The sequence below is a fragment of the Budorcas taxicolor genome, chromosome 4 (genome assembly GCF_023091745.1).
Source record: "Budorcas taxicolor isolate Tak-1 chromosome 4, Takin1.1, whole genome shotgun sequence".
NCBI lineage: Eukaryota > Metazoa > Chordata > Mammalia > Artiodactyla > Bovidae > Budorcas > Budorcas taxicolor.
In genome coordinates, this window is record NC_068913.1 from 35,350,389 (window position 1) to 35,376,961 (window position 26,573).

General features: G+C 39.3%; 1 protein-coding gene and 1 non-coding gene across 2 annotated transcripts in view; both read left to right on the plus strand.

The window, feature by feature from the left end:
• The window catches only part of ELAPOR2 (endosome-lysosome associated apoptosis and autophagy regulator family member 2), a 211,372-nt gene that overhangs the window by 36,187 nt on the left and 148,612 nt on the right, over positions 1-26,573 (plus strand). The window lies entirely within an intron of this gene.
• On the plus strand, positions 1,133-1,205 carry TRNAS-GGA (transfer RNA serine (anticodon GGA)). The gene has a single exon. It is a non-coding gene; the product is annotated as a tRNA-Ser (tRNA).

Here is a 26,573-nt window from a genome sequence, read left to right on the forward strand (position 1 = left end):
TAAAACATGTCAGAGAACTTCTAAAGCAGATGTCCTATTTGTGTCCAGTGATCTTTAAAAGTGTTGCAGTTAACCAATTGACTATCAAATCTTCTTTGAAAAAATGACTGCTCAACTTTTGCACAACTTTTAATTGAGTTGTTTGTTTTTTGATAGTGAATTATATAACCTGTTTATATATTTTGGATATTAACCTCTTATTGATCATATAATTTGCAATTTTTTCTCCCATTCAGTAGATTGTCTTTTTTGTTGTTGTTGTTGATGGTTTCCTTTGCTTGCAAAAGCTTTTAAGTTTAATAAGGTCCCATTTGTTTACTTTTGCTTTTATTTCTTTTGCCTTAGGAGACGGATCCAAAAATATTGGTATGATTGATGTCAAAGAGTGTTCTGCCTAAGTTCTTTTTTAGGAGTGTTATGGTTTCAGGTTTTACATTTAGGTCTTTAATCCATTTTCAGTTTATTTTTGTATATAGTGTGAGGAAATGTTCTAATCTCATTCTTTTGCATGTAGCTGTCCAGTTTTCCCAGCACCACTTATTGAAGAGACTGCCTTTTCTCCATGGCATATTCTTAGCTCCTTTGTCATAGATTAATTGAGCAGAAGTGTGTGGCTTTATTGCTGGGCTCTCTAACCCATTGGTTTGTGTCTGTTTTTGTGTCTGTACCTTGCTGTTTTGATTACTATGGATTCGCAGTATAAATGATACCTCCATCTTGTTCTTTTTTCTCAAGATGACTTTGGCAATTCAGGACCTTTTGTGGTTCTATAAATCTTGGGATTATTTGTCTTAATCTGTGAGAAATGTCATGAATATTTTGATAGGGATTGCTTTAAATCTGTATATTGATTTGAGTAGTATGGGTATTTTAATATTATCAGTTCTTACATTTCAAGAATATGGGGTGTATTTCCATTTTCAAATTCTTTCATCAATGGTTTATAGTTTTCAGAATATACATCTTTCATTTCCTTGAGAAGTTGATTCCTAGGTTTTTTTTAAAATTCTTTTTTGATGTAATTTAAAAAAGAATCGTTTTCTTGCTTTCTCTTTTTGATAGTTCAGTACTAGTATATAGAAAAGCAAAAGATTTCTATATATTAATTTTGTATCCTGTAACTTTTTGGGCTTCCCTGGTGGCTCAGAGGTTAAAGCGTCTGCCTGGAATGCAGGAGACCCGGGTTCGATCCCTGGGTCAGGAAGATCCCCTGGAGAAGGAAATGGCAACCCACTCCAGTACTCTTGCCTGGAGAATCCCATGGACGGAGGAGCCTGGTAGGCTACAGTCCATGGGGTCGCAAAGAGTTGGACACGACTGAGCGACTTCACTCACTCACTCACTCATCCTATAACTTTACTGAATTCATTTATTAATCTAATAGTTTTGGGGTGAAGACTTCAGGGTTTTCTATATAAAGTATCAAATCATCTGTGAATAGTGACACTTTTCTCTTTGGGAAAAAATTTGGGTATCTTTTCTTTTTCTTGTCTGATTGCTGTGACAAGGGCTTCCAATAATGTATTAAATAGAAGTGACAAAAGTGCATTCTTGTTCCTGATTTAATAGGTAAGATTTTCATATTTTCACTGTTGAGTATGATGTTAGCATGGGTTTGTCGTAAATGACCTTTATTATGTTGATAAGTGTTCTATCTTTACTAACTTTGATGAGAGTTTTGATCATGAATGGGTTTTGCATTTTGTCATCTGCTTTATCTGCATCTGTTGAAATGATCATGTGATTTTTTATCCTTGCCTTTGTTAATATGGTGTGTCATACTGATTAATTTGTGAATATTGAGCCACCCTGTATCCCTGGAATGAATTCTGCTTGATCGTGGTATGTGATTCCTTTTTGTATTGTTGAATTTGATTTGCTAATATTTTGTTGAGGACTTTTACATTTTTACATTTATGTTCACTGGAGAGAAGTGTCCTGTAATTCCTTTTTTTTTTTTCCAGTGTCTTTGTCTGGCTTTGGTATCACAGTAATGTGCCTCACAGAATAAATTTGAAAGTATTCCATCCTCTTTAAGTTTTTGGAATAGTTTGAGAAGTATAGGTGTTAGCTCTTCTTTATATGTTTGGTGGAATTCCTCTGTGTTGTTGTCTGACTGTGTACATTTGTTTGCTGGAATTTTTTTTTTTTTTTTGGTTAAGTACAAATTCAATTTCACTACTAATGACTGGTCTTTTCAGGTTTTCTATTTCTTCCTGATTCAGTGTTGGAAGATTGTATATTTCTAGGAATTGGTCCATTTCCCCTAGGTTGTTCAGTTTGTGGGCATGTAATTGTTGAATTCTTTTATGATTTTTTTGTATTTATATGTTATCAATTCTTATTTCTTTTCATTTGTATTTTGTTTATTTGGGTCTTCTCTCTTTTCTTCTTGATGAGCCTGACTAAAGGTTCATCAATTTTATCTTTTCAAAGATCCAGCTCTGGTTTCATTGATCTTTTCTTTTTTGGGGGGGGGTCTCTATTTCATTTGTTTCCCATCTGATCTTTATGATCTTTATTATTTCCTTCTTTCTGCTGACTTTGGGCTTTATCCTTTTTATAATTCTGTTAGATGGTAGGTTAGGTTATTTATTCAAGATTTTTCTTGTTTCTTGAGGAAGGCCTTTAGAGCTGCTTTTGTTGCATTGCATAGATTTTGGAAAGTTGTATTTCCATTTACATTTGTCTTGAAATATTTTCTGATTTCCTCTTTGATTTTTTCACTGACCCATTGGTTTTTTTAGTAGTTCGTTATTTAGTTTCCCACTTTTCTTATATAATTGATTACCAGTTTCTTATTGTGTTTGGAAAAAAATGCTTGATGTCCGTTCTCCTCTCTTGAGTTTGTTTTGACCCAGAGGGCAGCAGAAGGACAAGAAGGACTGATGCAGGCACTCAGCTTGGTTGGGGTGCAGGCTGTGGTGGTCTGGCCACAGACAGAGATTGGTAGTGCTTCTGATATGCTGCCTCTGGAAGCACCAGTAATGGCTGCCCCTGTCCTGCTCTGCCTGCTTCGGGTCTGAGCCACCTCTGTGTCTCACAGCTGAGCTTTCATCTCAGCTGTAGCAGCCATTGCCACACCGTGAAGCACCCATGCCTGGAGGGTTGCATGGCTCAGGGTAGAGCACATGCCGTGGTGGTCATGTTAAGCTGTCCAGCCTCTCATGCAGTCTACATTTGCCTCTCTCCACCCTACTTTGTTTTATGGGTGTTTCCGCTTAAAGACATTTTGTTTAATATATATCGTTAACTCATTAGTATTGACTTCATGGCTACTAACACTATAACTTATTCCTGAAGCCTTTCTCTGTCAGGCACATCACAACCTTCTAGGAACACTGGCCGGCACTGTCAGCCTGGTGGTTGGGGCCCATTTTAAAGGGCAAAATTACTTGTGTGTGTGTACGTGTGTTAGTTGCTCAGTCATGTCTGAGTCTTTGAGACCCCAGGGACCACCATCAGGCTCCTCTGTCCATGGAATTCTCCAGGCAAGAATACTAGAGTGGGTTGCCGTTTCTTCCTCCAGGGGATCTTCCCAACCCAGGGATCAAATCTGGGTCTCCTGCATTATAAGTAGGTTCTTTACCATCTGAATTCATATAAAGCCCAAATCACAAAAACTTGGCACAACGTATACTCTGAGAAGAACACTTAGTTACAGTATGACAGCTGAAACAGGAAAGACAGAGCATCATCTTTTTTGACCTCAGCTGGGAAGATGTGTATTGGATGATTCAAATTGTTGCTATCTTGTCCATATCTGTGAATGATGGCCAAAGTGCTATGAATTTTGATTTGGGGGCTACAGACAAATTTTAGTGAGTGGGAGAATTTGCAAGTGAGGAATCTGTAAATAATGAGAACCTACTGTAACTCTTTTTGGTAGAACTTTTAAAAAATAAAATAGGATTGAACTTAATTTCAATTTATCTTGATGTTGTAGGCTCATCATTATGAAGATGCTTATGAAGTTAACCCAACATTTCTTTGAGAATCTGTCATTTCTATCCCCACTCTGTACCCCTAGTTTATTATCATTATCTTCTTTATCACCTGCTCTGCCTTCACTCCATCTCTGCTGGTACTTCTCAGTATTGCAGCTTTAAGTTACTAACTCTCTTCTTCCCTTTCCTGATGCTCCTGTAAACTAGGGAAAACCTCAAGATTTTAGGAGGAAGCAGAAAACCACACTCATAGAATGATTAAGAATAGTTTGTAGATATGAGTTAAATTCAATAAATATGAGTGTGAAAATGAGAGAGGGACTTGAATACATTACCTTTGTGACAGCCACTTCCCTTCTGACTCAGAGTCTTTTGTTAACATTGTTTTCCACGGTATATGAGATGCTTCAGAATGCCAATTTTTTTTGCCATCGGATTAGTGAGGATAACTCAAGCTTGGGTTAACATTTTGAACTCTTTTTCTTTCTTTTGGTGATTGTATAAAAACTCTGATAGTAATCTTGGTCATTTTTGCATGCTGCTGCTGCTACTAAGTCACTTCAGTCATGTCCGACTCTTTGCGACCCCATAGACAGCAGCCCACCAGGTTCCTCCATCCCTATTGCTGCTTATAGGAACATTAGCTTCTTCTTAAAAGACTAGATGCTCAGGTCTAGAAACACAAGCTAAGTAGCTTAGAGTAATAGCAGAGCTGACGAGGAAGTTTGCCAAACAATTCTTGACTCTTGTGTTTGTTTCTATTAGGTGAAACAGCTGCCTCTCCAAGCCTTGGAGGAGTGGCCTTGTGGAGGAGATGAAACTTATTGTTCAAGCCTTCCCTAGCTCCTGTTTGTCTCACAAACCTTTGTGATCTTCCAAGCAACTTGATTTATTGTTAATAACTCCCAGTGGGTGAGGATGTGCCAAGTCCTGTCAATGGTCCAAACGGAGGGGTCTCAGTTGGCATCTAGTTTAGTTTCAAGCTGACTGGAAGCTAGACCATCAAACAGCAACTTTTACAAATATATCCAGTCTTGTGGGACCACAGTCATAAATCCTGCTGGTCTCCAGGTTGGGTGATCAGAGGGGGTCCCCTGTGGGGCAGTTGCAAAAATTGGGCTTCTGGAAGAGTATATAAACTCTTTTTAGGGAGGTACCAGTGAGCCATGGCAAAGTAGAGAGAGAGAGAGCAGAAAGATGGCATTCCCAGGCCTGTGTTCTCTGAGAGTATCTTTTGGTCTTTAGATGTGTTCCAGACCTGAAGCCTGCTTCTCAGATTAAGGTTGGGGTGTGTTACAGTCAGCTGTCCAAATAGTGCCTTGAGGCTGATAGACTTCCAAGATCTCTCTGATTGTTACAGTTCTGTGGGACTAAGAATGCAAGCCTACCAGTTTCAGAGCCAGGTCATCAAGGAGCATCCCCTGTGCAGTGGGCACCAGAACTGGACACCAGATGTAAAAACTGGGGCAGCAGACCTGTGGTGGAGCTTCCTTTAGAGATGCTGGCACTGTGAATTGCAGTAGGGGGGAGAGTGTGAAGTTTGTACCGCCTTCTGAAGTCTCTGGAAAGGTTTAAGTCAGCCCTTAGATGACCAAAGACTTCTTTGTGCCCGGTTCAATAGCATCTTTACCATATTTGTGTAATTTTGAGCTCTAATTCCTTCCTTTTCAGACCAGCTTTAACATTTTTTTGTGGTCAGTTTTCTGGAGGCTATTCCAGTTATTAACTTTCTTGGCCTTTAGTCTAGTGCCTCACTCGGTGGTCTGTTCAGCAGTACCATGCAGTGTAAATTTTTTGCTCTACTGTGAACAGTTGCAGATTTAATGCTACCTTCTGCTAGTGGATCCATTTCAGATAAGACTTTTGTTATTCCTTGTTCATTCTGGTTGGAATGTTCTTTTCATCCTTGCCTACATTAGATTTTGCTCCCATCATATTTTTGTTGCAGTGTAGTATGTGTTCAGAGTGCTATTCACATCCTAAATGCAAAAATGATCACTAGCTCAGGATAGAGAGGCATGATATAATTGAATAAAAACTCACTGTTTGCATGTAGAAAGTACAGTTCTTTTTAATACTGTAACCACTAGCCACATGTTGCTGTTGACTACTGCAAGTGTGAGCAGTCCAAACTGAGACATGCTGTCAGTGTAAAATACAGTCTGGATTTAGATGGTTTAGTACAAACAAAAGAATGTGGAATCTCATTAATATTTTATGTGATTAAGTGTTTAAATGATACTAGGATAGGATAAATATATCATAATTAATTTTAACTGTTTCTTTATACCTTTTTATCGTTTTAAAGAACATCCTTATAACTCGTTTGTTTTTATAACTGGATTTTTGTGCCTTTATTCTTCCTTAACTGTTCCATTCATCCTCCCACCTCCCTCCGCTCTGGCATCTACCTGTTTATTCTCCTGCTTCCTTGGTTGCTCAGAGGTTAAAGCGTCTGCCTACAATGCGGGAGACCTAGATTTGATCCCTGGGTCAGGAAGATCCCCTGGAGAAGGAAATGGCAACCACTCCAGTACTCTTGCCTGGAGAATCCCATAGACGGAGGAGCCTGGTGGGCTACAGTCCACGGGGTCGCAAAGAGTCAGACAAAACTGAGCGACTTCACTTTCACTCTTCTGTTTTGTAATGTTTGTTCATTTTAAGATTTCACATATAAGTGAAATCTTGTGGTATTTGTCTTTCTCAGTCTAATTTGTTTCATTTAGTGTAATACTCTCTAGATCCATTCATGCTGTTGCAAATACGAAGAGTTCCTTCTTTTATGGCTTTCTTATCTTGGGTAGTGTGAATAGTGCTGCCATCAACATGGGCGTGCACATATCTTTTTGAATGAGTATTTTCATTTTCTTTGTATAAATACCAGGAATGGAATTGCTGGGTTGTATGGCAGTTCTAGCTGAAGTTTTTTTTGAGGAACCTCCACACTGTTACTAGTGGCTGAACCAATTTACAGTCTCACCAACAGTGTTAGAGGGCTCCTTTTCCCCCACGTTCTCAACCAAACTTACTATTTGTTGTCTTCTTGATAATGTCCATTTTGACAGGTGTGAGGTGATATCTCATTGTGGTTTTTGACTTGCATTTCCCTGATAATTAGTGATACGAGCATCTTTTTTGTGAGTCTGTAATAGAACGTGGCTGAGTGCAGCCCTTAGCATGCTGCTGTTGCTGTGCTCCATTACCCTGCACCCCATTAGGAGGCTTCCTTACCACCGTGGGACCATTACATTAGTGGTCCTGCTCAGCCATTGATTGATGCTGCAGTGGGGCCCTCCCACAAGCAACCAACTGTCAGTGAGTGACCTTTACTGGGCCCATTCACCAACTGGTGATCATTAGGTAGAGAGTTAGGTAAAGGGCAGATCCCAGCCTTCTTCCTGGGTACCCTCCACCCCACCTTGTAACAGAGTGCGGTGAAGGGCAGCCCTTAGCACAAGGCTGTCTGCTGTGCACCATTACTTTGCACTGTTACCAGACAATGGGTCCGCTCAGTCATTGGTCAGCGCTGCAGTGGGCTCCTCCCACAAGCTACCAGTGGTCAAGGAGCGACCTTTAGTGGTCCTGCTCAGTTACTGGTTGGTGCCGCAGTGGGCCCCGCCCACAAGCAACCAACTGTCAAGGAGCGACCGTTAGTGAGGCATTCAGCCAATGGTTGACGGAGTGGTGGTCTTTAGGTGGAGAGTGAGGTAAGAGACAGGTCCTGGCCTCTCTGAGGTCACCTGCTCACTAGGGCCACCCACTGGCCTTGGCTCAGGCCTTGAGGCAGCAGTGAATCTCTCCCCTATCCCTGTCCCCTGACCGAATAGCAGCGGCAATCTTCATTTGGGTGGCCTGAGGAGCCTGAAGGCCAGTTGGGTACTGGACACCTGGCTCCCTCAGCGAGTAACAGCTGGGCAGAGTCTGGGGACCTGTCCCTGAGGGAGCCACCAACGAAGGTCCTTCAGTCAGGGCCTGGACCTCAGAGGGGAAAAGTTGTGCCTTGGGACCTTGCCCTCTCTTGACAGAACAGAGAAAAACATTTGTTTGGTAGAGATTTAAAGGAACATTATTACCTGAACTCAAGAAAAAAGACTCTGACACCAAGAAGCTTGTAGCAACTAACCATGGCCCTCCCTTTTCAGAGAAAAGGGCTTTGCTGAAAACTTTTGGAGAGTTTGGGGGTTTTATGGCATGATCCACCCATTTCCTTGCATAGCACTTAATAAACCATTCTCTGTCCAATCTCTGACATTTTGATATTGTTTGGCCTCACTGTGTGTCAGGCTCATGGACTTGTGTTTCTGTAACATGTCTGTTGGCCATCTGTATGTCTTGTTTGGAAAAATGTCTATTTAAGTCCCCTGCCAATTTTTAAATTGAGTTCTTTTTTTGATACTGAATTATATGAATTTTTGGTATATTTTAGATATTAACCCCTTAGCAGATACATTGTTTGTAAGTATCTTCTCCCATTCAGTAGGCTGCCTTTTTGTTTTGTTATTAGTTTTTCACTGTGCAAAAGCTTTTTAGTTTGATGTGGTTCCAGTTTGTTTATTTTTGCTCTTGTTTCCCTAGCCTGATTAGACATATCCAAAAAATGTTGCTAAGAGTGATGTCAAAGAGCATACTGCCTGTGTTTTCTTCTAGAAATTTTATGCTCTCAGATCTTATGTTTAAGTCTTCAGTCATTTTGAACTTATTTTTGTATATGGCATGAGAAAGTAGTCCAATTTGATTCTTTTGCATGTGGCTGTCCAGTTTTCCCAACACCTTTTATTGAAGTGGATGTCTTTTCTCCATTGTATATTCTCAACTCCTTTGTTGTAGGTGAATTACCCATATGTGTGGGTTCATTACTGAACTCTCTATTCTATTTCATTGATCTATGTGTCTGTTTTTGTGCCAATATCATCCTGTTTTGATGACTGCAGCTTTGTAGTATAGTTTGAAATCAGGGAATGTGATACCTCTAACTTTGTTCTTTTTCAAGATTGTTTTGGCTATTTGGGGTCTTTCATGTTTCCACACAAGGTTTAAAGTAATTTGTTTTAGTTCTATGAAAAATGCCATTGGTAATTTGATAGGGATTGCATTGAATCTGTAGACTATCGTGGGTAGTATGCCATTTTAACAATATTAATTCTTCCAATCTATGAGCACTGTATATCTTTCCATTTGTTTGTGTTGTTCTTTTTACTTTTAAATCAGGCCACTAGGGAACTTAAAATTATCTATGTGACTAGCATTTGTTGCTTATATTTCTGTTCAATAGTATATAATATAAAGTTGGTATAGATGTTATATTCTAGATATTTACAATGTATAAACCCTATTTCTTATTTTTTCTCTTATCTTCCTGCCCTTCTTATAAATATACCTGTAATGTTGTCCTGTTGAGGAGAAGGTAAGACATAATGTGTTTATTCAATGATCAACTCCCTAGTGATCAACCAACCACACTTCACATTATAGGTAGTTGCCATGCTCTTCTATGAAAGCTCCCAAGATACTAAATTAGTAAAAGCTGGATAATATGAGATCATATTGTTTATGTGCTAAAGTTAAGCCAACTGGCAGTCTTGAGAACTCACTGAACCTGGAAAAAGTGTATTGAGAATCTGCTAAAGAGTTTGAAATAAATTTCAGCAATCCTTGTTTTCAAATATGAATTCTTTTGAAACATGTTACTATCAGTCAGTGAGAATTTAATATTATCAAAGTGTTGAGCAGTCTTATGCATTGTAAAAAGCTGGATGCTATTTTCAAGTCTACGGAGGTGAATTCAGTCCAGGAAATGTTCTGTCCTTTATTATTTTGTTTGGTATAGCATCAGGCACAGGGTTTATTTGCAAACTTGTTTTGTGGCAGCATTTTAAAATTTGAGAAGCCTTTATTATAAAAGTAAGATTTTACTCATATGAACTTGGACAATGCAAAATTATAAATGCCGAATTTTAATGTAATGTCTCTCATAATTGTGTCTATATTAAATATAGTAATATATAGTTTTTAATGGACAATAAATAGAACGTGTAAGGGTTTTTCATGAAAGATAGAAACCACACTGAGTGAGGGCCACATTTATCCAGTTTTTCCTTCCTGGGCACTGTTAATCCTCTGTCATTGCATATAAAATTCAAGCAAAAAGCAACAGTTTTGGGATGAGGAGTTAAGAGATCAGAGTTTGGGGCTGCCAGGGTGACTGGATATGGAAATAGAAAATCCAAGAAAGGAAGCACGAAAGGAAATGCCTCAAAAATCCTTGAATTTAACAATGTCACAGGATACAAAGTTAACATAAAAGCCAGTTGTATTTCTGTATATTGTTGTTGTTGTTGATCAGTCATTCAGTTGTGTTCGAATCTGTTACTCCATGGACTGCAGCACGCCAGGCTTCCCTGTCCTTCACCATCTCCTGGAGTTTGCTCAAACTCATGTCCACTGAATCAGAGATCCCATCCAACCATCTTATCCTCTGTCGTCCCCTTCTCTTCCTGCCCTCAGTCTTTCCCAGCATCAGGGTCTTTTCCAGTGAGTTGGCTCTTCGCATCAGGTGGCCAAAGTATTGGAGCTTCAGCTTCAACATCAGTCTTTCCAGTGAATATTCAAGGTTGATTTCCTTTAGGATTGACTGGTTGGATCTCCTTGCTGTACAAGGGACTCTCAAGAGTCTTCTCTAGCACCACAGTTCAAAAGCATCAATCTTTGATTTTCAGCCTACTTTATGGTCCAACTCTCATATCCCCATACATGACTACTGGCAAAACCATAGCTTTGACTAGACAGACCTTTTGTGGCAAAGCAGTGTCTCTGCTTTTTAATATGCTGTAGTTTGTCATTGCTTTTCTTCCAAGGAGCAAGTGTCTTTTAATTTCCTGGCTGCAGTCACCATCCACAGTGATTTTGGAACCCAAGAAAATAAAATTTGTCACAGTTCCCACTTTTCCCCCTTCTGTTTAGCAACAAACAATTAGAAAATGAAATTTATAAAAAATAATTTGCATGATTGCATTAAAAATATGAAATCTTTAAGTGAAGAAACTCTACACTGGAAACCAGAAAACTTTACAGAGGGAAATTAAAGACAGAACTACCATGTTCATAGATTAGAAGACTCAATACTGTTAAGATGTTAATACCCTGAAACCCTGGTCTCTAGTCAGTGCAATCTCAATCAAAATCCCAAGTGGTTTTATTAAAATAGAAAGTGCCAGTATGGTTCTAAAATTTATATGAAAATACCAAGAAACTAGAAAAGCTGAAACAATTTTTAAAATAATAAATTTGGAGAACTTACAGTACATGATTTTAAGACTTATTATAAAGCAGTAGAAATTAAATCAATGTAATATTGGCATAGGTCTTCCCTAGTGGTTCAGTGGTAAAGAATCTATCAAATGCAGGTTTGATCCCTGGGTCAGGAAGAGCCCCTAGAGAAATAATAAAGGCGATAGCAGAATGAAGTGTTCCTCTCTTCTGCACTAAGATTCATCTCTCCTGTAATTTCCTAAAAACAGGAGAATTTCTCAGTGAATTCAAGTTAAAAGTTCTTGGTGGCTTTCAATAGAAATGTATAATAATATATTGTGTTGTGCTCAGTTGTGTCCGACTCTTTGTGACCCTTTGGATTATAGCCTGCCAGGTTCCTCTGTCCATGGGATTTTTCTGGCAAGAATACTGGGGTGGTTGTCATTTCCTCCACCAGTGGATCTTCCTGACCCAGGGATCGAATCTGTGTCTCCCGCATTGCAGGTGGATTCTTTAACCTCTGAGCCACTGGGGAAGCCCAGCTTTTCCCAAACAAAAGTGAGAGTGTGCTAGGCATTTTCCTATTTAGCCTGTCATTTTAGTTCTATAATAATATGAGCACAGGTTGAAGTTGTAGATAGTCCCTGCATTACAGCTTTATTTTACTCCATTTATAGCTATAAAATAAGCTTAGCATACTTAAATCCTAATTTCAAAGATTTCCAGTTGCAAAGTTGGCAAAACTATTGTTGAGGGCATGTATCAAGAATCTTATTTTTCATTCCACCCTGCTCCCCTCCCCACTTGGAAGGAATGTATTTGTTTATAAGAATTAAAATTATCTGTAAAGTGATGTAGGAAATATTAAATGTAAATTTTACTGTGAAGTTTGCAATAGCCACAGGCATCGACTTTATTTCTGAATATAAAAAAAAAGATTTGAATAAATGAAATGCTTTGATTTTAGGCTTTTTTCTTTTATTTAAAAAAAAGGGTTTACTTGAAAAGAGATGAGACTTCAAAGGTAGTGTTTATAAAAAGAGTTCTATACACTGGAATTTTAAAGGATATTCTTTAAAGCTTTCCTAGGCTTATTGGAGAAAAACAGAAACACTAATAAATCTGTACAAATTTCTTCGTTCTAGTGTGGAGACTTAATATGCTTGTTTTAAAGATGAACTTATAAAATGCTTTGTGAGCACACTTCATGCTTATTAGCTTCCTTGATAGCTGGTGGTTACCTTGAGCCTTTTTATGGCTAGAGGTGAGATGATCAGAGGAAGATTTAGGAATACCACACTCTCTTTCTCTACCTTCTCTTGGTCCAGACCTTTATGTCCACTTACCTGAACTGTTAGATTAGCCGGTTGCCTGACTTTCTGTGTGAAATAGCCATCCCCATTGTTCCTAACCCCCAGAACACTGGGGTATTCCCCTGAATGTAAAATTAGATTCAGATACTTCTGGCATGTAAAACTCATATGATTTTTCTTCACACTTTTTTTTTTAGTCCTTTATCCTACTGCTCCTTCTCATACCCTCTGCTGCTGCTGCTGCTGCTAAGTCACTTCAGTCGTGTCCAACTCTGTGCGACCCCGGAGATGGCAGCCCACCAGGCACCCCCGTCCCTGGGATTCTCCAGGCAAGAACACTGGAGTGGGTTGCCATTTCCTTCTCCATCTCATACCCTCTACACCAAGTCAAATTTTCTCCTCACAATTTGTGCAGTAAAGCCCACATGTGCTCTGCAGTGAGTTTCGCCTTGATGTTCCCTCTGCGTGGAACATTGTTCCCTACTTCTGTTCTGTATGTTGAAATCCTACCCATAGATCAAATCTCTCCTTCCTCTGTGAAGCCAACCTAGGATCTCTCTAGTTGAGTGGAATGCTCTTTTTGCATACTGGGTAAACTTGTACCTTTATTGTAGTAATTATCACAATTCATCTTGTGTGCTGGTTAGTCTTATTTTTCCTATAATGAAGATAAATGTTCATGTCTTGTAAGTATTTTTTTTAACCCCAATAATGCTTAGCAAAATTAGAGATGCAAATATTTTTTGAATTCATGAATCACTGAATTCAGTATGTTTGTTTTCCTCCAATTACTGAATTCAGTATAGTACTACTCGCTATGTATATTGATTATTTTCTATTTATTAAATAGTTTTTCTATGGCTTACTCATGTTTCTCTGATTACTTTTATTATTTTAAACTTAAAGTTGAAAAGATAGTTCAAGAAACATCTGTATACCCTTTATCCAGATTTACTAAGTATTTACATTTTGTTCCAATTGCTTTATTCTCTGCCTTTGTCTGCTTGAACTTGGAAGCATTATGTTGCTTTCCTAAGGATAAGATCCTTCTCTGACTCAACCGTAGTATAATGATCAAAAAAGGATGTTTTACATTGATATTGTATTCCTGTCTAATCTACAGTTCATAATCAAATTTCATCAGCTCAAAGAATGACCTTTATAGCTATGTCATGGTGACAGAGTTGCTAGGTCTTGTCTGACTCTTTGCAACTCTATAGCCTGCTAGGCTTCTCAGTTCATGGGATTTCCAGGGCAGGAATACTGCAGTGGGTTGCAATTGTCTTCTCTAGGGAATCTTTCCAACCCAGGGATAAATCCCAAGTCTGAGCCTCCAGGAGCTACTTTCCTCCCTAATTTAGTATTAATATATAATCTTGCATTCCAGATTGCCTTTTCTTGTCATGTCTCTGTAGCCTTCTTCCGTCTGGAATAGTTCCTCAGTCTTGTCTTTATTGATTATGACATTTATGAAGAGTATTTTGTCAAACATTCCATGAATTGGGCTTGTGGGATGCTCTGGAGTCAAATAGCACATGTAATGTTATGTCCTTCCCTGTACATCATGTTAGGAAACGTGATATCAGTTTGCCCCAGTATTGATGATGTAAACTTTGATCATTTCATTAAGCTTGTTAGGACCCTCCACTATAAAATTACTATTTCCCTTTGGAATCAATTAGTACTTTGTGGTTGATACATTTCAACTCCCAAGTATTCTGGTTCTCACTGAACTTTTACTTACTAGGTACAAACTGCTATGTATAAAATAAATAAGCTACAAGAATATATTGTAAATCACAGGGAATATAGCCAATATTTTATACTGACTTTAAATGGAGTATAGTGTATAAAAGTTTTGAATGCTTATGTTATACATCTGAAGCTAATATACTATTATAAATCAGCTATACCTCAAAACAAAAGCATGTTTAGCCACTTACTTTAGCAACCATTAATGGTTTTCTGATTGTTATTTTTGTTTCTCTACTTATTAGTTGAACTTCTATTGATAAGAAGGCCTTTACTGGTGCCAAGACTATACAGTAGAGAAAGAACAGCCTGTTCAGTAAACAGCGGTGGGAAAGCTAGGCAGCCACATGCCAAAGAAAGCAACTGGACCATTATCTTATACCATATACAAAAATTAACTCAAAATGGATAAAAGACTTGAATGTTAAGACCCAAACCCATAAAACTAGAAGAAAACATATGTGGTAATTTCTTTGGCAACAGTCTTGGATGACACTTTTGTATCTGACACTAAAAGCAACGGTATCAAAAAACAAAATAAGTAAGTGGGACCACATCAAACTAAAAGCTTCTTCTGAGTAAAGGAGACCATCAGAAAATGAAATGGCAAGCTACTGAGTGAGAGAAAATATTTACAAATTTTGTATCTAATAAAAGATTAATGTCCAAAAGGTATAGAGAACTCACATAACTCAACATCAAAAAAGCAATGTGATTAAAAAATGGGCGGATAAACTGAATAGACTTGTTCCCAAAGAAGACATATAGATGGCCAATGGGTGCATGAAAAGATGTTCAACATTGCTATCAATCATCATCATCTATCATCAGGGAAATGCAAATCAAAACCACATTGAGATGTCACCTCACACCTGCCAGAAAGGCTATTATCAAAAAGACAAGAAAGTGTTGGCAAGGAAGTGAAGAAATAGGGAGACTGTGCACTGCTGGTAGGTATGTAAATTGGTGCAGCTACTATGGAAAACAGTATGGAGGTGCCTCAAAAAATTAAAAATAGAGCTGCCATATGATTCAAAAACCAGGCTCCTCTGTCTGTGGAATTCTCCAGGCAAGAATCCTGGAGGGGATTGCCTTTCCCTTCTCCAGGGGATATTCCTGACCCAGGAATTGAACCTGGGTCTCCTGTATTGCAGGCAAATTCTTTACCTTCTGAGCCACCAGGGAAGCTCACTCATTTATATGTGGAGTCTTAAAAAAAAATCTCACCAACATAGAACAGTTTGGTGGTTGCCAGAGGGAGGAAGTGTATGAGTGGGTGAAATGGCTAAAGGTGGTCAAAAGTTCAAATTTCCAGTTATAAATAAGTCATTGAAGTGTAATACACAGTATGGTTACTATAGTTAATACTGCATTGCATATTTGAAAGTTGCTAAGAGTAAATTTTAAAAGTTTTCATTGCAAGAAAAATTTTGTAAGTCAGATGACAGCTGTTAATTGGACTTACTATGATTATCATTTTGCATGTATACAAATATTGTACACCTGAAACTAATGCAGTGTAGTAGACCTGGGTTCCATCCGTGGGTTGGGAAGATCCCCTGGAGGAGGGCATGGGAACCACTCCAGTATTCTTGCCTGGAGAATCACCGTGGACAGAGGAGCCTGGTGGGCTACAGTCCACGGGGTCACAAAGCGTCGGACACAACTGAGCAACTAAGCACAGCATGACACTGCAATAAAAACCTTTAATTTATTTATTTATGGACTGATAGATTCTTATTTTAGTCAGTAATTTTGATTATTTTCATTCACATATTGACTCAGATTCAGGTAATCAAAGCCCCTTCAGGCTAGCTATTGTGTCATTTTTACCAGTTTCATTTATTTTTTGAACATTTCCTTACTGTATAACACAAGATGTTCTAGGCGTATTGTATACTTTTCCTGCCTCAGCCCTTGAATTAGCCCTTTCTCCAAGGCACCTTGGAGAAACCAAGAAACCTTGATTCTATTAATGAAGGACGGTATTTAGAACTGAGATCTGGGAGCCAAGCATGTTTCTTCTACTGGTTATCAGTTTTTTCTAGATCTTCTTAGAAGACAAAGCTGGAAAATTTATGCTTGTGTGTGTGTATACATGCACACATGCACACACACACACATATCCTATTTATTTCTAAACTTAACTGTTCATGTGAAAAGCTATAAATTTATATTGGTAGTTTCAGTTCAATCAAACAACACAGATTACTTCCATATTTTTCTCTTTTCTGTATTTGTAACTCCCTTTTGTAGTGGTAAGAAACCTGGTTTCAATATGTTGAGTGTTTAAGCTTATTTGCTCAAGTCTAGAGTGCGTAGAAAGCAGTTTCAGAGTTGCTGTTCCCTTACCACTGTGTTCCTTTCCAGTTAATCCTCTCTTCAACCCTGCTACCAAGAGGCATCAACTTTTCTGACACTTTTAACCATAGTTTAGAACTATGTTCTAGAACTATATATAATATGTTCTAGAACTATATATAAATGGAATTATATTGTACACATTTCTTTTGTGTGTATCTGGCTTCCCTTAGCATCATGTTTTTGAGATTCATTCACACTGATTTATGTATCTGCAGTTTCTTTTAATCCTGGGCAGTATTCCCTGGTGTAATTGTACCACAATTTGTTATCTGATCTTTGGTTGATGGGCATTTGGGTTGACTCTCGATTTTAGCTATTATGAATAAAGTAAGTGGCTATGAAGATTTTTATCCAAATCTTTTTTGTGGAAATTTTGTTTTCATATTTTGGGTTAGAATTTTAGGAGTAGAATAGCTGAACTGTTGTGTAGGTTCTTGACTGTATCAGAAACTGCAGGACCCTTGTTCCTAAATGGTTGTTTCAACTTCTCACTTCTACCTGCAAGATATGAGTGTTCCATTTGTTTCACATCCTTGTTAACATTCTGCATTTTTAGTCTATTTAGTTGTAGCTTTTTCAGTTGGATGAGTAGTAGTACCTCATTGTGATTTTAATCTTCATTTTCCTGATGATCAGTGAGGAAAATTTTTTTATATATATGTATTGATCATTTGTATATTTTGGTCAAATTTCTGTGGAAATCTGGGACTGATTTTAAATTTAGTAGTTTTTCTTTTCATTACTGAGTTGTAGGAACTCTTTTTATATTCTGACTTTGAATTATTTGCTAGAAGTGTTTTCAGAGTATTTTCTCCAAGTCTGTGACTTGCCTACTCTCTTTTTTCTTGTTGAGTCAGGCTTTTAAGTTTCAGTGAAGTCTAATTTACCTTTTTCCCCCTTCTTTTTGAATTGTTGGATTCTGTATCTTGTTAAAGAAATCTTTACCTATTGTGAAGATATTTGCTTGTTTTCTTCTGAAAGTTTTATACTTTTTAACTTTAATGTTTAGGTGTATGATCCATCTTTAATTAATTTTTTATATAGCTTTAGCCATAGGGGTTGAGGTTTATTTTTCCATATGAGTATTCTGTTGTCCAGCACCATCTGTTAAAAAAGACTCTTTTTTTCCTATTTAATTACTTTGGCACTATTTGAGCAGTTAGTTGCTTGTGTGAGTTTCCTGAATAATTTTAATTATAAACATGGCTTTGATTTTCATTGAGCTGTTACTTTATGTTTTAAGCAGCATTCATAAAATTAATTCATTAAAAACCTTTACTCAGGTTTCACTTTATAGGGACAGTTTGCTGTGGTTTGACTACTTTCTTCATCAAATGACAGGATAAGTTGGTGTGTGAGGTCTAAAATATGTAACCTCTGTTTCTTTCAACATTGTCCTTTTGCTAATATAAAAGGATTCCTGCATAGTTTCTTTCTCACCTTATTTAGAAAATAAAGACCTGAATAATGTACTAAATCAGTCTTTCATTTTTAACAAAGCATTATATGCTATGATGCTTATAGTAAGTAAATTTTTAAAAGTGAAAACAGCTGGCAAACTTTTCACCCACCTCCTTTCCTCTCCTTTGTTTTTGTTCAGCTATTCAGCGTCTGTGTATTGAGCTCCTATTGTAAGCTGCCTCACTGTGGGCCCCTGAGGATGAATGGCAATTGGCCTTTTGTAATCACATTTCATAAACCTTAGAGAACAGACAAGGCTGAAATTTGCCATGATGGGTACCTGTACTCAACCCGTAAAATATGCGCACACATGCATGTACATTCCTCCTCACTCTTTGGAAGAGTGAGGAAGTGCCGTAGAGATCTCATTACTAGTAGCTCTGGGCTATTGTGAAGCCAAGTCTGAGCTCTCCGTATGGCTTACTGTTTAGGATTCATTTTCCCAAGGTTAACAATTTTCTTTTGTAGTCTAATATTTATTCTTTGGAGGAGAATACTTGAAATGGTCTCATTTTTCTCTGTTTTAAGACCTTTCAGCATAGCAGTTTTAGGACTTTCTCTCCCATTAGTGGCTTTCACAGTGAGAATGCGCTGTCTGTAATTAGGCCTACAGCTGATGATGGGCCTCCAGTAGCCATCAGCATGCATACTTGAGAGTGTGTCTTAGGGAACAATGTGTCGAGTGACTGTTATCTCTAATCCACTGGAGCTGAGCAAGAATAATGGCAGATGACAGGGCAGGCTCAGGCTCAGTGCTCCCAGAAAGAGTTGCTTTCTGCAGCGTCTTGTGTGAAAGATGCTTCGAGTTAGTGGACAGAGCCCTTGGCTGACAAGGCAGCAGCATTATGTTTTGGATGTGGACATGTATTGAATTTGTATTAAGTTCTTTTGTAAGGCAAAGTGCAAGTACATAATGAAATAAGTAATGTGTGTAGAAACATTGATTTTTGTTTCATCCTGGTTCACAGAGGCCAGGTCTGTTCCTGACTGGATGTTTCAAAGGGGGCTGATCTTTAGCCTGCAGCTATTTTGCATTCATTTTGGAAACAAGCACATTCCTCCTTTGTTGTCCCCAAACATCCAGGAAAGAGGGGCATCTGTTGTCATATCCATTATTTATCTGTGAGAAACAGTTTTACTTAATTATCTTCTCTGCTGTTGGAGGCCTGGTTTGGCTCTCTTCCTTTTGAAAGGATAATTGGACTCAATGCTGTTAATACATTTCAATTAGTGAGCTCATGGCACAGCCAGTGCCTCACACTTAGTTCTTAAGATGGCTTTGTAGATAAGAACCTCTGTAGCAACATGAGAAGCTGGGAGGTGCCTGCTTCCTTAGAGCCCCATTCAACTCTCACAGCTGCGAAGCCAAGCGCAGCTGTTCTCAGCACCGTTGTTCCTGTCTGACCCCACCGAGGAGGCAGAGCCGGCTTTCTGGGTTACTTCATGTGGCTCCTTTGTATTGTACCTTTCCCAGCTTCAGAGAAAAACCAGCTCTTTACTCCAGCATAACATGGCTTGTATTTAGAGAGAATGCTTTATTTGATCTAGCTTTATGCTCTGAGCTCCTGCTTCATTATTTTTTTTTAGTTGAAGTATAGTTGATTTACAATGTTGTGTTAGTTTCAGGTGTGCAGCAAAGTGATTAGCTAAACATATATATACATATGTATTCTTTTTTCAGGTTCTTTTCCATTATATGTTATTCCAAATTATTGTATATAGCACCCTGTGCTATACAATAGATCATTGTTGTTTATCTGTTTTATATACAGTAGCACGTATCTGTTAAGCCCAGATTGCTAATTGATCCCTCCCCTCCACTTTCCCTTTTGGTAACTGTAAGTTTGTTTCCTATGTCTGAGAGTCCATTTCTGTTTTATAAATTAGTTCATTTGTATCAGTTTTTAGATTCCACATATAGGTGATATCATATGATGTTTGTCTTTGTCTGTCTGACTTAATTTAGTATGATAATCTCTAGGTCTATCCATGTTGGTGCAAATGGCATTATTTTATTCTTTTTATGGCTGTGTATATGTGCCCATCTTATTTATCCATTCCTCTGTTGATGGTCAACTTAGGCTGCTTTCATGTCTTGGCTATTGTAAATGGTGTTGCTGTGAACATTGATGTGCAGGTATCTTTCCAAATTAGAATTTTCATCTTTTCCAGATATATGCCCAGGAGTCCAGCTCCTTCATTTTAAAACAAGGCATTTGAACCACAAAGAGCTTTCAGGTACTTTTGAATTCTGAGGTCTAGAATCTTCAGTGAATGTTGAGGTTCTGGAGATTTGTAAGTCATAAGATCAGAAATTCAGGACCCAAGGGGCCAGGACTCAGGTTCCATGGCTGGTACCATGCATGTGTGGCCTTGGGAAAGGGTGGGTTCAGCTAGTCCCTGTCCGCCTTTGTGAAAACGTGGGGCTGCAACTTAAAATACCTCACTTCTTCCTTACTCTTCTTTGAAATTAATCAGGATGGTGCTTCTCAGCTGGCATATTAGCATGCATTTTTAAAACATAGTTTTCAAATGCCTTCATTAATCTATGTCACACTGTAGTTTGCTGGGAGGATAGTGTTCTCTTCTGAGGAGCATAGACCGAGCCTCTGAGAGGTCAGGTGACTGCCCCACCTTCGTCACCCTTTTGGTGCATGCTAAGGCTGGAGGTGAGCACCTCAGTTTCTAACCTCTGATATTAAGGATGCCACAGGGTGATGGATAATAACACTAACAGATGATTTTCCAGGTTCCCTTTTACTCTGGCGTCAACTCACAGTTGAGAGCATAAGGAGCTGCATTCCTTATATTTTAGATCAGAGGAAGGCCTGTGTTACAGTTCCACAAAGCAGGGCCTATGAAGAGATGGCAGACCTATAGAACTTCTGTTATTCCATATTCACTCATCTCTGTGGGGACAGAAAGCCTCTATAGGGAGCGAGACTATGATGTAGTAATTACCCATTTCCCTCTTCTTTGAAGGGTTAGTCATCATGTTTCTTCTCCAAAACCAAGCCCCAAAGCCAGAGACAACATGTAGTATGTAGCACCGGAGGTTTTGAAAGAGGGTGGTTCACATTTCACCTGGAATTCCTCTTGGTTGGCAACTCACAGAAGTACCCCATGTTTTCTTGACAAAAAAGAGCTGGGGGATGGGGCACTTGGGTGTGGAGAGGGTGGAAGCATCCAGCCCCGCATACCAAAACTTTACAACAGTCTCCCAAACTGAAGGGTAAGGGGGGCTGGCATTTCCTGAGGACCTTTGTATTAAGGATGGGACAGTTAGCTGAGTGGGAGGCATTGTTGGGCTTCTCTAGTTGATGTGCCCCAACTAAGTGAGGATGTACATGTCTGATGAGGAAGTATAGTTCTTACCACTTCTGGGTTCTAGAGGAAATGTAAAACCTCCCCTCGCAGTATCTTGTGTGCCTCTGTGGAGGGAACAATACCTGGTGGTATGCTTTCTATCCCAAGAGTACTTGGGAGGTAGAAGAAGGCTTCAGCATTTGACATTCATATTGGGCTTCCCTGGTGGCTCAGATGGTAAAGAATTTTCCTGCAGTGCAGGAGACCCAGGTTCAATCCCTGGGTCAGGAAGATACCCTGGAGAAGGGCATGGCAACCCACTCCAGTATTCTTACCTGGGGACTTCTGTGGATGGAGGAACCTGGCAGGCTACAGTCCATGGGGTCACAAAGAGCTGGAAACAACTGAGTGACTGAACACTTTCACTTAGGGGGAGAGGTCATGTTGATGGCAATAACAATTACTTGTCACTGGCATAGGATGGAAAAGTAGCATGGGGCAGGGATGGGACAGCAGGCTCCTCCCTACCCAGCCTGGCAAGAACTAGTACCTGTGCACAGGCACAGTCTGTGGTAGAAGGGTGGGGCACCCTGGCTTTATACTGGGTTAGACTAAATTTTAGACTAGAAGTGACTGGAAACATTGGATTGGATTGAGATAGTCCTAATTGGCAAGTTAGTTTGACCTTTGCCTAACTGGATGAGAACCTTGACTTTGACACTGGTAACATTTCATGAAAAAAAACCCAGCACTGTGTTGACTCTTCAGCCAAATCTGCCGGAATAGATCTGCATTGACTTGTAACTCTGGTGGATCACAGTTTACTCCATTAAGTTCAGATGTGCATGGAAAATAAAGCTGCTCCATTTCTCATACCAGAGTTTCCTCAATCTGTCTAATGGCACATCTGTCCCTCCTGGGACTTGAGCTTCATTGAGGGGGCGTTAGACACACCTGTCTCACCATTTGCTTGCACAGCCTCCTTTTCTTCCTCACAGCACTTTGGGAGCCTGATGTGGTGGGCTTCCTTCTTCTGGCTGGACCATGATTTCCTTTCCTTAATTTCTTGGCAGGATGATTTCCGGGGAGCCTCGTTTATGGAGAAAAACAATACACAAGGCACTGTTATCTCTGGTACACATTACCTCATTTAATCCTCTCCCAGTTCTGAGTGACAATATTTCTGATAATAAATAATCTCTTCTGAATGGAGCTCAGAGAGGTCAAGGTCACCCATCTAGAAGGAGGCAGAATGGAAATGTGAACTTCTCACTCTGTTGTGTTCCCCTGTTCTCCTCTCCAGCACATGCTGCTGTTGTAGATCAGCTCTCTTGACAGAGTAGTGAACTTGGCCAGTTACTCAGCGGTGCAGCTACTTTTTGACATGGGTCACTGGATGATGCTTTGTTTTCTTGATTGAAACCACTAAAATGATAGTGCTTTTCGTAGGTTTTTACTTAGCCAAGCTGAAGCCTGTGACGTGAATCTGACGAGTAGGGTTCATTCCCTCTTGGATATTTTGTACAGTATGTAGAATGTGGCTGGCACTTACTCAGATTACTGACAGAGGCAGAGGAATGACAACAGTAGACGGCTGGCTCAGGAGCCCCAGTAAGTCGGGGACACTGCAGGGCTGAGTCAGACGCTGAGTCTGAGCCAGTGAATGAATTCAGGCTGCTTTTTTTTTTTTTTTTTTTTTAAGACTTCTTCAAGTTTCTCTGGCATGAGCTGAATTTACAGGACACCTTGGTGTTGACTGGGACAGGGGTTCAGAAGCTTTCTCTCTCAGGCTTAGAAAACCAAGCTTCAGATTATGGCCTGGGGACAAGGAGGGTTTTTTCTAAAGAGTCACCTCTGAAGTCTGCAGTTACCCAGGGTGTGCCACTTGAATCTCACAGCTTCCTTGACACATTAACACATACACACTACCATATTTAAAATAGATAATCAACAGGGATCTAGTGTATAACACAGGGAACTATACTCTCTAATAACCTATATGGGAAAAGAATCTGAAAAAGAATAGATACATATATATGTATAACTGAATCACTTTGCTATATACCCGAAACCAACACAACACTGTAAATCAACTGTACTCCAATATAAAATAAAAAATTAAAAAAGCACAGAAATTCTTCCCTTTCCCTTCCTTTAAAAAGAAAAACTGTTGTGTCCTGAGAGGAAGCCCAGCTTTTGTTGACGAGTATTCACCAGGACAGTTTCATAAGGGGTTATGTGGCAGCTTGCAGGGAGGGGCATATAGTGTCCCTTGGAGCTTTTGACAGTTCACACGGCATTTCTGCCTTGCATATGGACAGTAATGTGTTCTCTGCAAGGGTAATCTGGCTCTTGTTGATGTGTTTTTCAGTCAAATTCAGGGAGTTCCATATGGCACTGTTTTTATTCTTGCATCCTCTTTGTTAGGTATTGACCTTTAGACATGTAAACAGTCTGTTCTGGAAACAAATGTAGTGTGAAAGAGGATCATATCATGTGCATGGATCTTTGTTATGAAAATGCAAAGAGTTTATCTTCAGTGTTTTAGGTCACGAAATTATTCTCAAACACAGGAGTTCATGTGGGAGAACAGACTCTGTTCAGTGTAATTTAGATTCAGGCTCTTAAAACACAGGCGAAATATGGTGCTAAAACTGTATGAATGTTGTTTTCATAGGCAGAGCTTGTTATGGCTCTGTCTTCCCTGGGGAGGCTTGGGGCTTTAGTAGGTGGTGTTGATAAATCTGGGTATGCTGTCTCCAGAAACTGCAGCATAATTCTGATGAACAGAGCAGAGAGCGACCCAGCACACATGATTATGGGAACTGACCTAATTTTCTACTCCGGGCTATCATTTCAAAGCATATATATTCTTCACTCTGCATTATATATACTCCATTGATTTTTATTATTGAATAGTCAAGTTGCTAACTGATAGAATATATAATTTACTAAAGTTAGCTAAGAGTTACCTACAGAGTTTGCTGATAGGGGTACACATTTTTCATTTTAATTGTTTCCCATCTAGGTCTTTTGTTAGGCAGGTTTCTTTATTCCTATGGCAGAGTAAAGTACATGACACAGTGATTGAAACAAACTCTGTTTCCAAAAAACTGCTAAAACATCAAAGTACTGAATATTCTGCATAAATCAAGTAGGATTACATATTTGATGTTCTTAAGTGGTCTCACTGGGGAAAGAAAAGGCTGTTGGTGCCAAATTAGGGGTTTTGTCAGCTATTTTTTTTTTCCCTTTGGCTGATATAGACTGGGTAATTTACAAGGTGTCTTTTCTTAATCTCTTTTCCACAATGTCAAATATGGATAATACCAGAATTAGGAAGGGAAGAAGTGGAAATGGGAGTACCAGTTTGGTACTTTTATATTTTGTTAACCTCAGTTCAGTTCAGTTCAGTCACTCAGTCATGTCCGACTCTTTGCGACCCCAGGCCTCCCTGTCCATCACCAACTCCTGGAGTTCACTCAAACTCACATCCATCGAGTCGGTGATGCCATCCAGCCATCTCATCCTCCGTCGTCCTTTTTTCCTCCTCCCCCCAATTCCTCCCAGCATCAGAGTCTTTTCCAATGAGTCAACTCTTCTCATGAGGTGGTCAAAGTACTGGAGTTTCAGCTTTAGCATCATTCCTTCCAAAGAACATCCAGGGCCGATCTCCTTTAGAATGGACTGGTTGGGTCTCCTTGCAGTCCAAGGGACTCTCAGGAGTCTTCTCCAACACCACAGTTCAAAAGCATCAATTCTTTAGCTTTCAGCCTTCTTCACAGTCCAACTCTCACATCCATACATGACTACTGGAAAAACCATAGCCTTGACTAGACGGACCTTTGTTGGCAAAGTAATGTCTCTGCTTTTCAATATGCTATCTAGGTTGGTCATAACTTTTCTTCCAAGGAGTAAGTGTCTTTTAATTTCATGGCTGCAATCACCATCTGCAGTGATTTTGGAGCCCCCCAAAATAAAATCTGACATTGTTTCCACTGTTTCCCCATCTATTTCCCATAAAGTGATGGGACCAGATGCCATGATCTTCATTTTCTGAATGTTGAGCTTTAAGCCAACTTTTTCACTCTCCTCTTTCACTTTCATCAAGAGGCCTTTTAGTTCCTCTTCACTTTCCGCCACAAGGGTGGTGTCATCTGCATATCTGAGGTTATTGATATTTCTCCTGGCAATCTTGATTCCAGCTTGTGCTTCTTCAGACATTCCATTAATGAAAATCTGGTCTTTTGTTTGTCTACCCTTGCGCAGTGCTGTTTAATTGTCAGATCCTAGGTAGTGGGTCTAGCCACTCTTTGCTTTGCTAGGAGATGTTAATCACATACCATGTGATTCCTATATAAATCCATACTATTGGTTTTTTCATAAACAGCGATTCAGTATTCAGATACCCAAACTGTATAATTAGGTGAGGATGTCTAGAGAAAATCAGTTTGTGTGGTGTAACTGACTGGATGAACATGTGACTAAGAGCTCCATCTATGACCTATTGGAGATTTGGGTCCACATGTGATCCAGAAGGAACCCACAGATACCCTAGGTCAAGTGACCTTGGTCAGAAGGGACACTCATGATACTTCTTTAGATCAAGCATTGTGATCAGTCTTGAAGAGATCTGAATTTCTCAACTTGCTACAAAAGCCCATCAGCTTCACAGGCTGTTAAGTGTCTTCTCATGACAGTTGAACTACTTCTGCCTAAATTTTCTAAATGTATGGAGAAATAGGTAGACAACTAAGGTTGGAATTTTTAATCCTGAAAATTCAGATCATTCCTGGAATCATTTGTCTGGCAGTTCCTTGTGGGAGATAGCGGAATAGTTAATTTGAGCATGAAGGATGAGCAGAAGGGGACTGGCAGCTTCTCATCTCTTCTTTCTTAGTTGTAGTCAAAAGCGAAAGTGAACTCGCTTAGTCATGTCCAATTCTTTGCGACCCAATGAACTGTAGCTCACCAGACTCCTCCGTCCATGGAGTTTTCCAGGCAGCAGTACTGGAGTGGATTACCATTTCCTTCTCCAGGGGATCTTTCTGACCCAGTGATTGAACCCGAGTATCCCAAGTTGCAGGCAGACGCTTTACCATTTGAGCCACCAGGGAAGCAATATGATAAATCCCTGTAGTACTCCCCTGGCTTCTTTTTGTGATAGTCATCTGCCTTTATT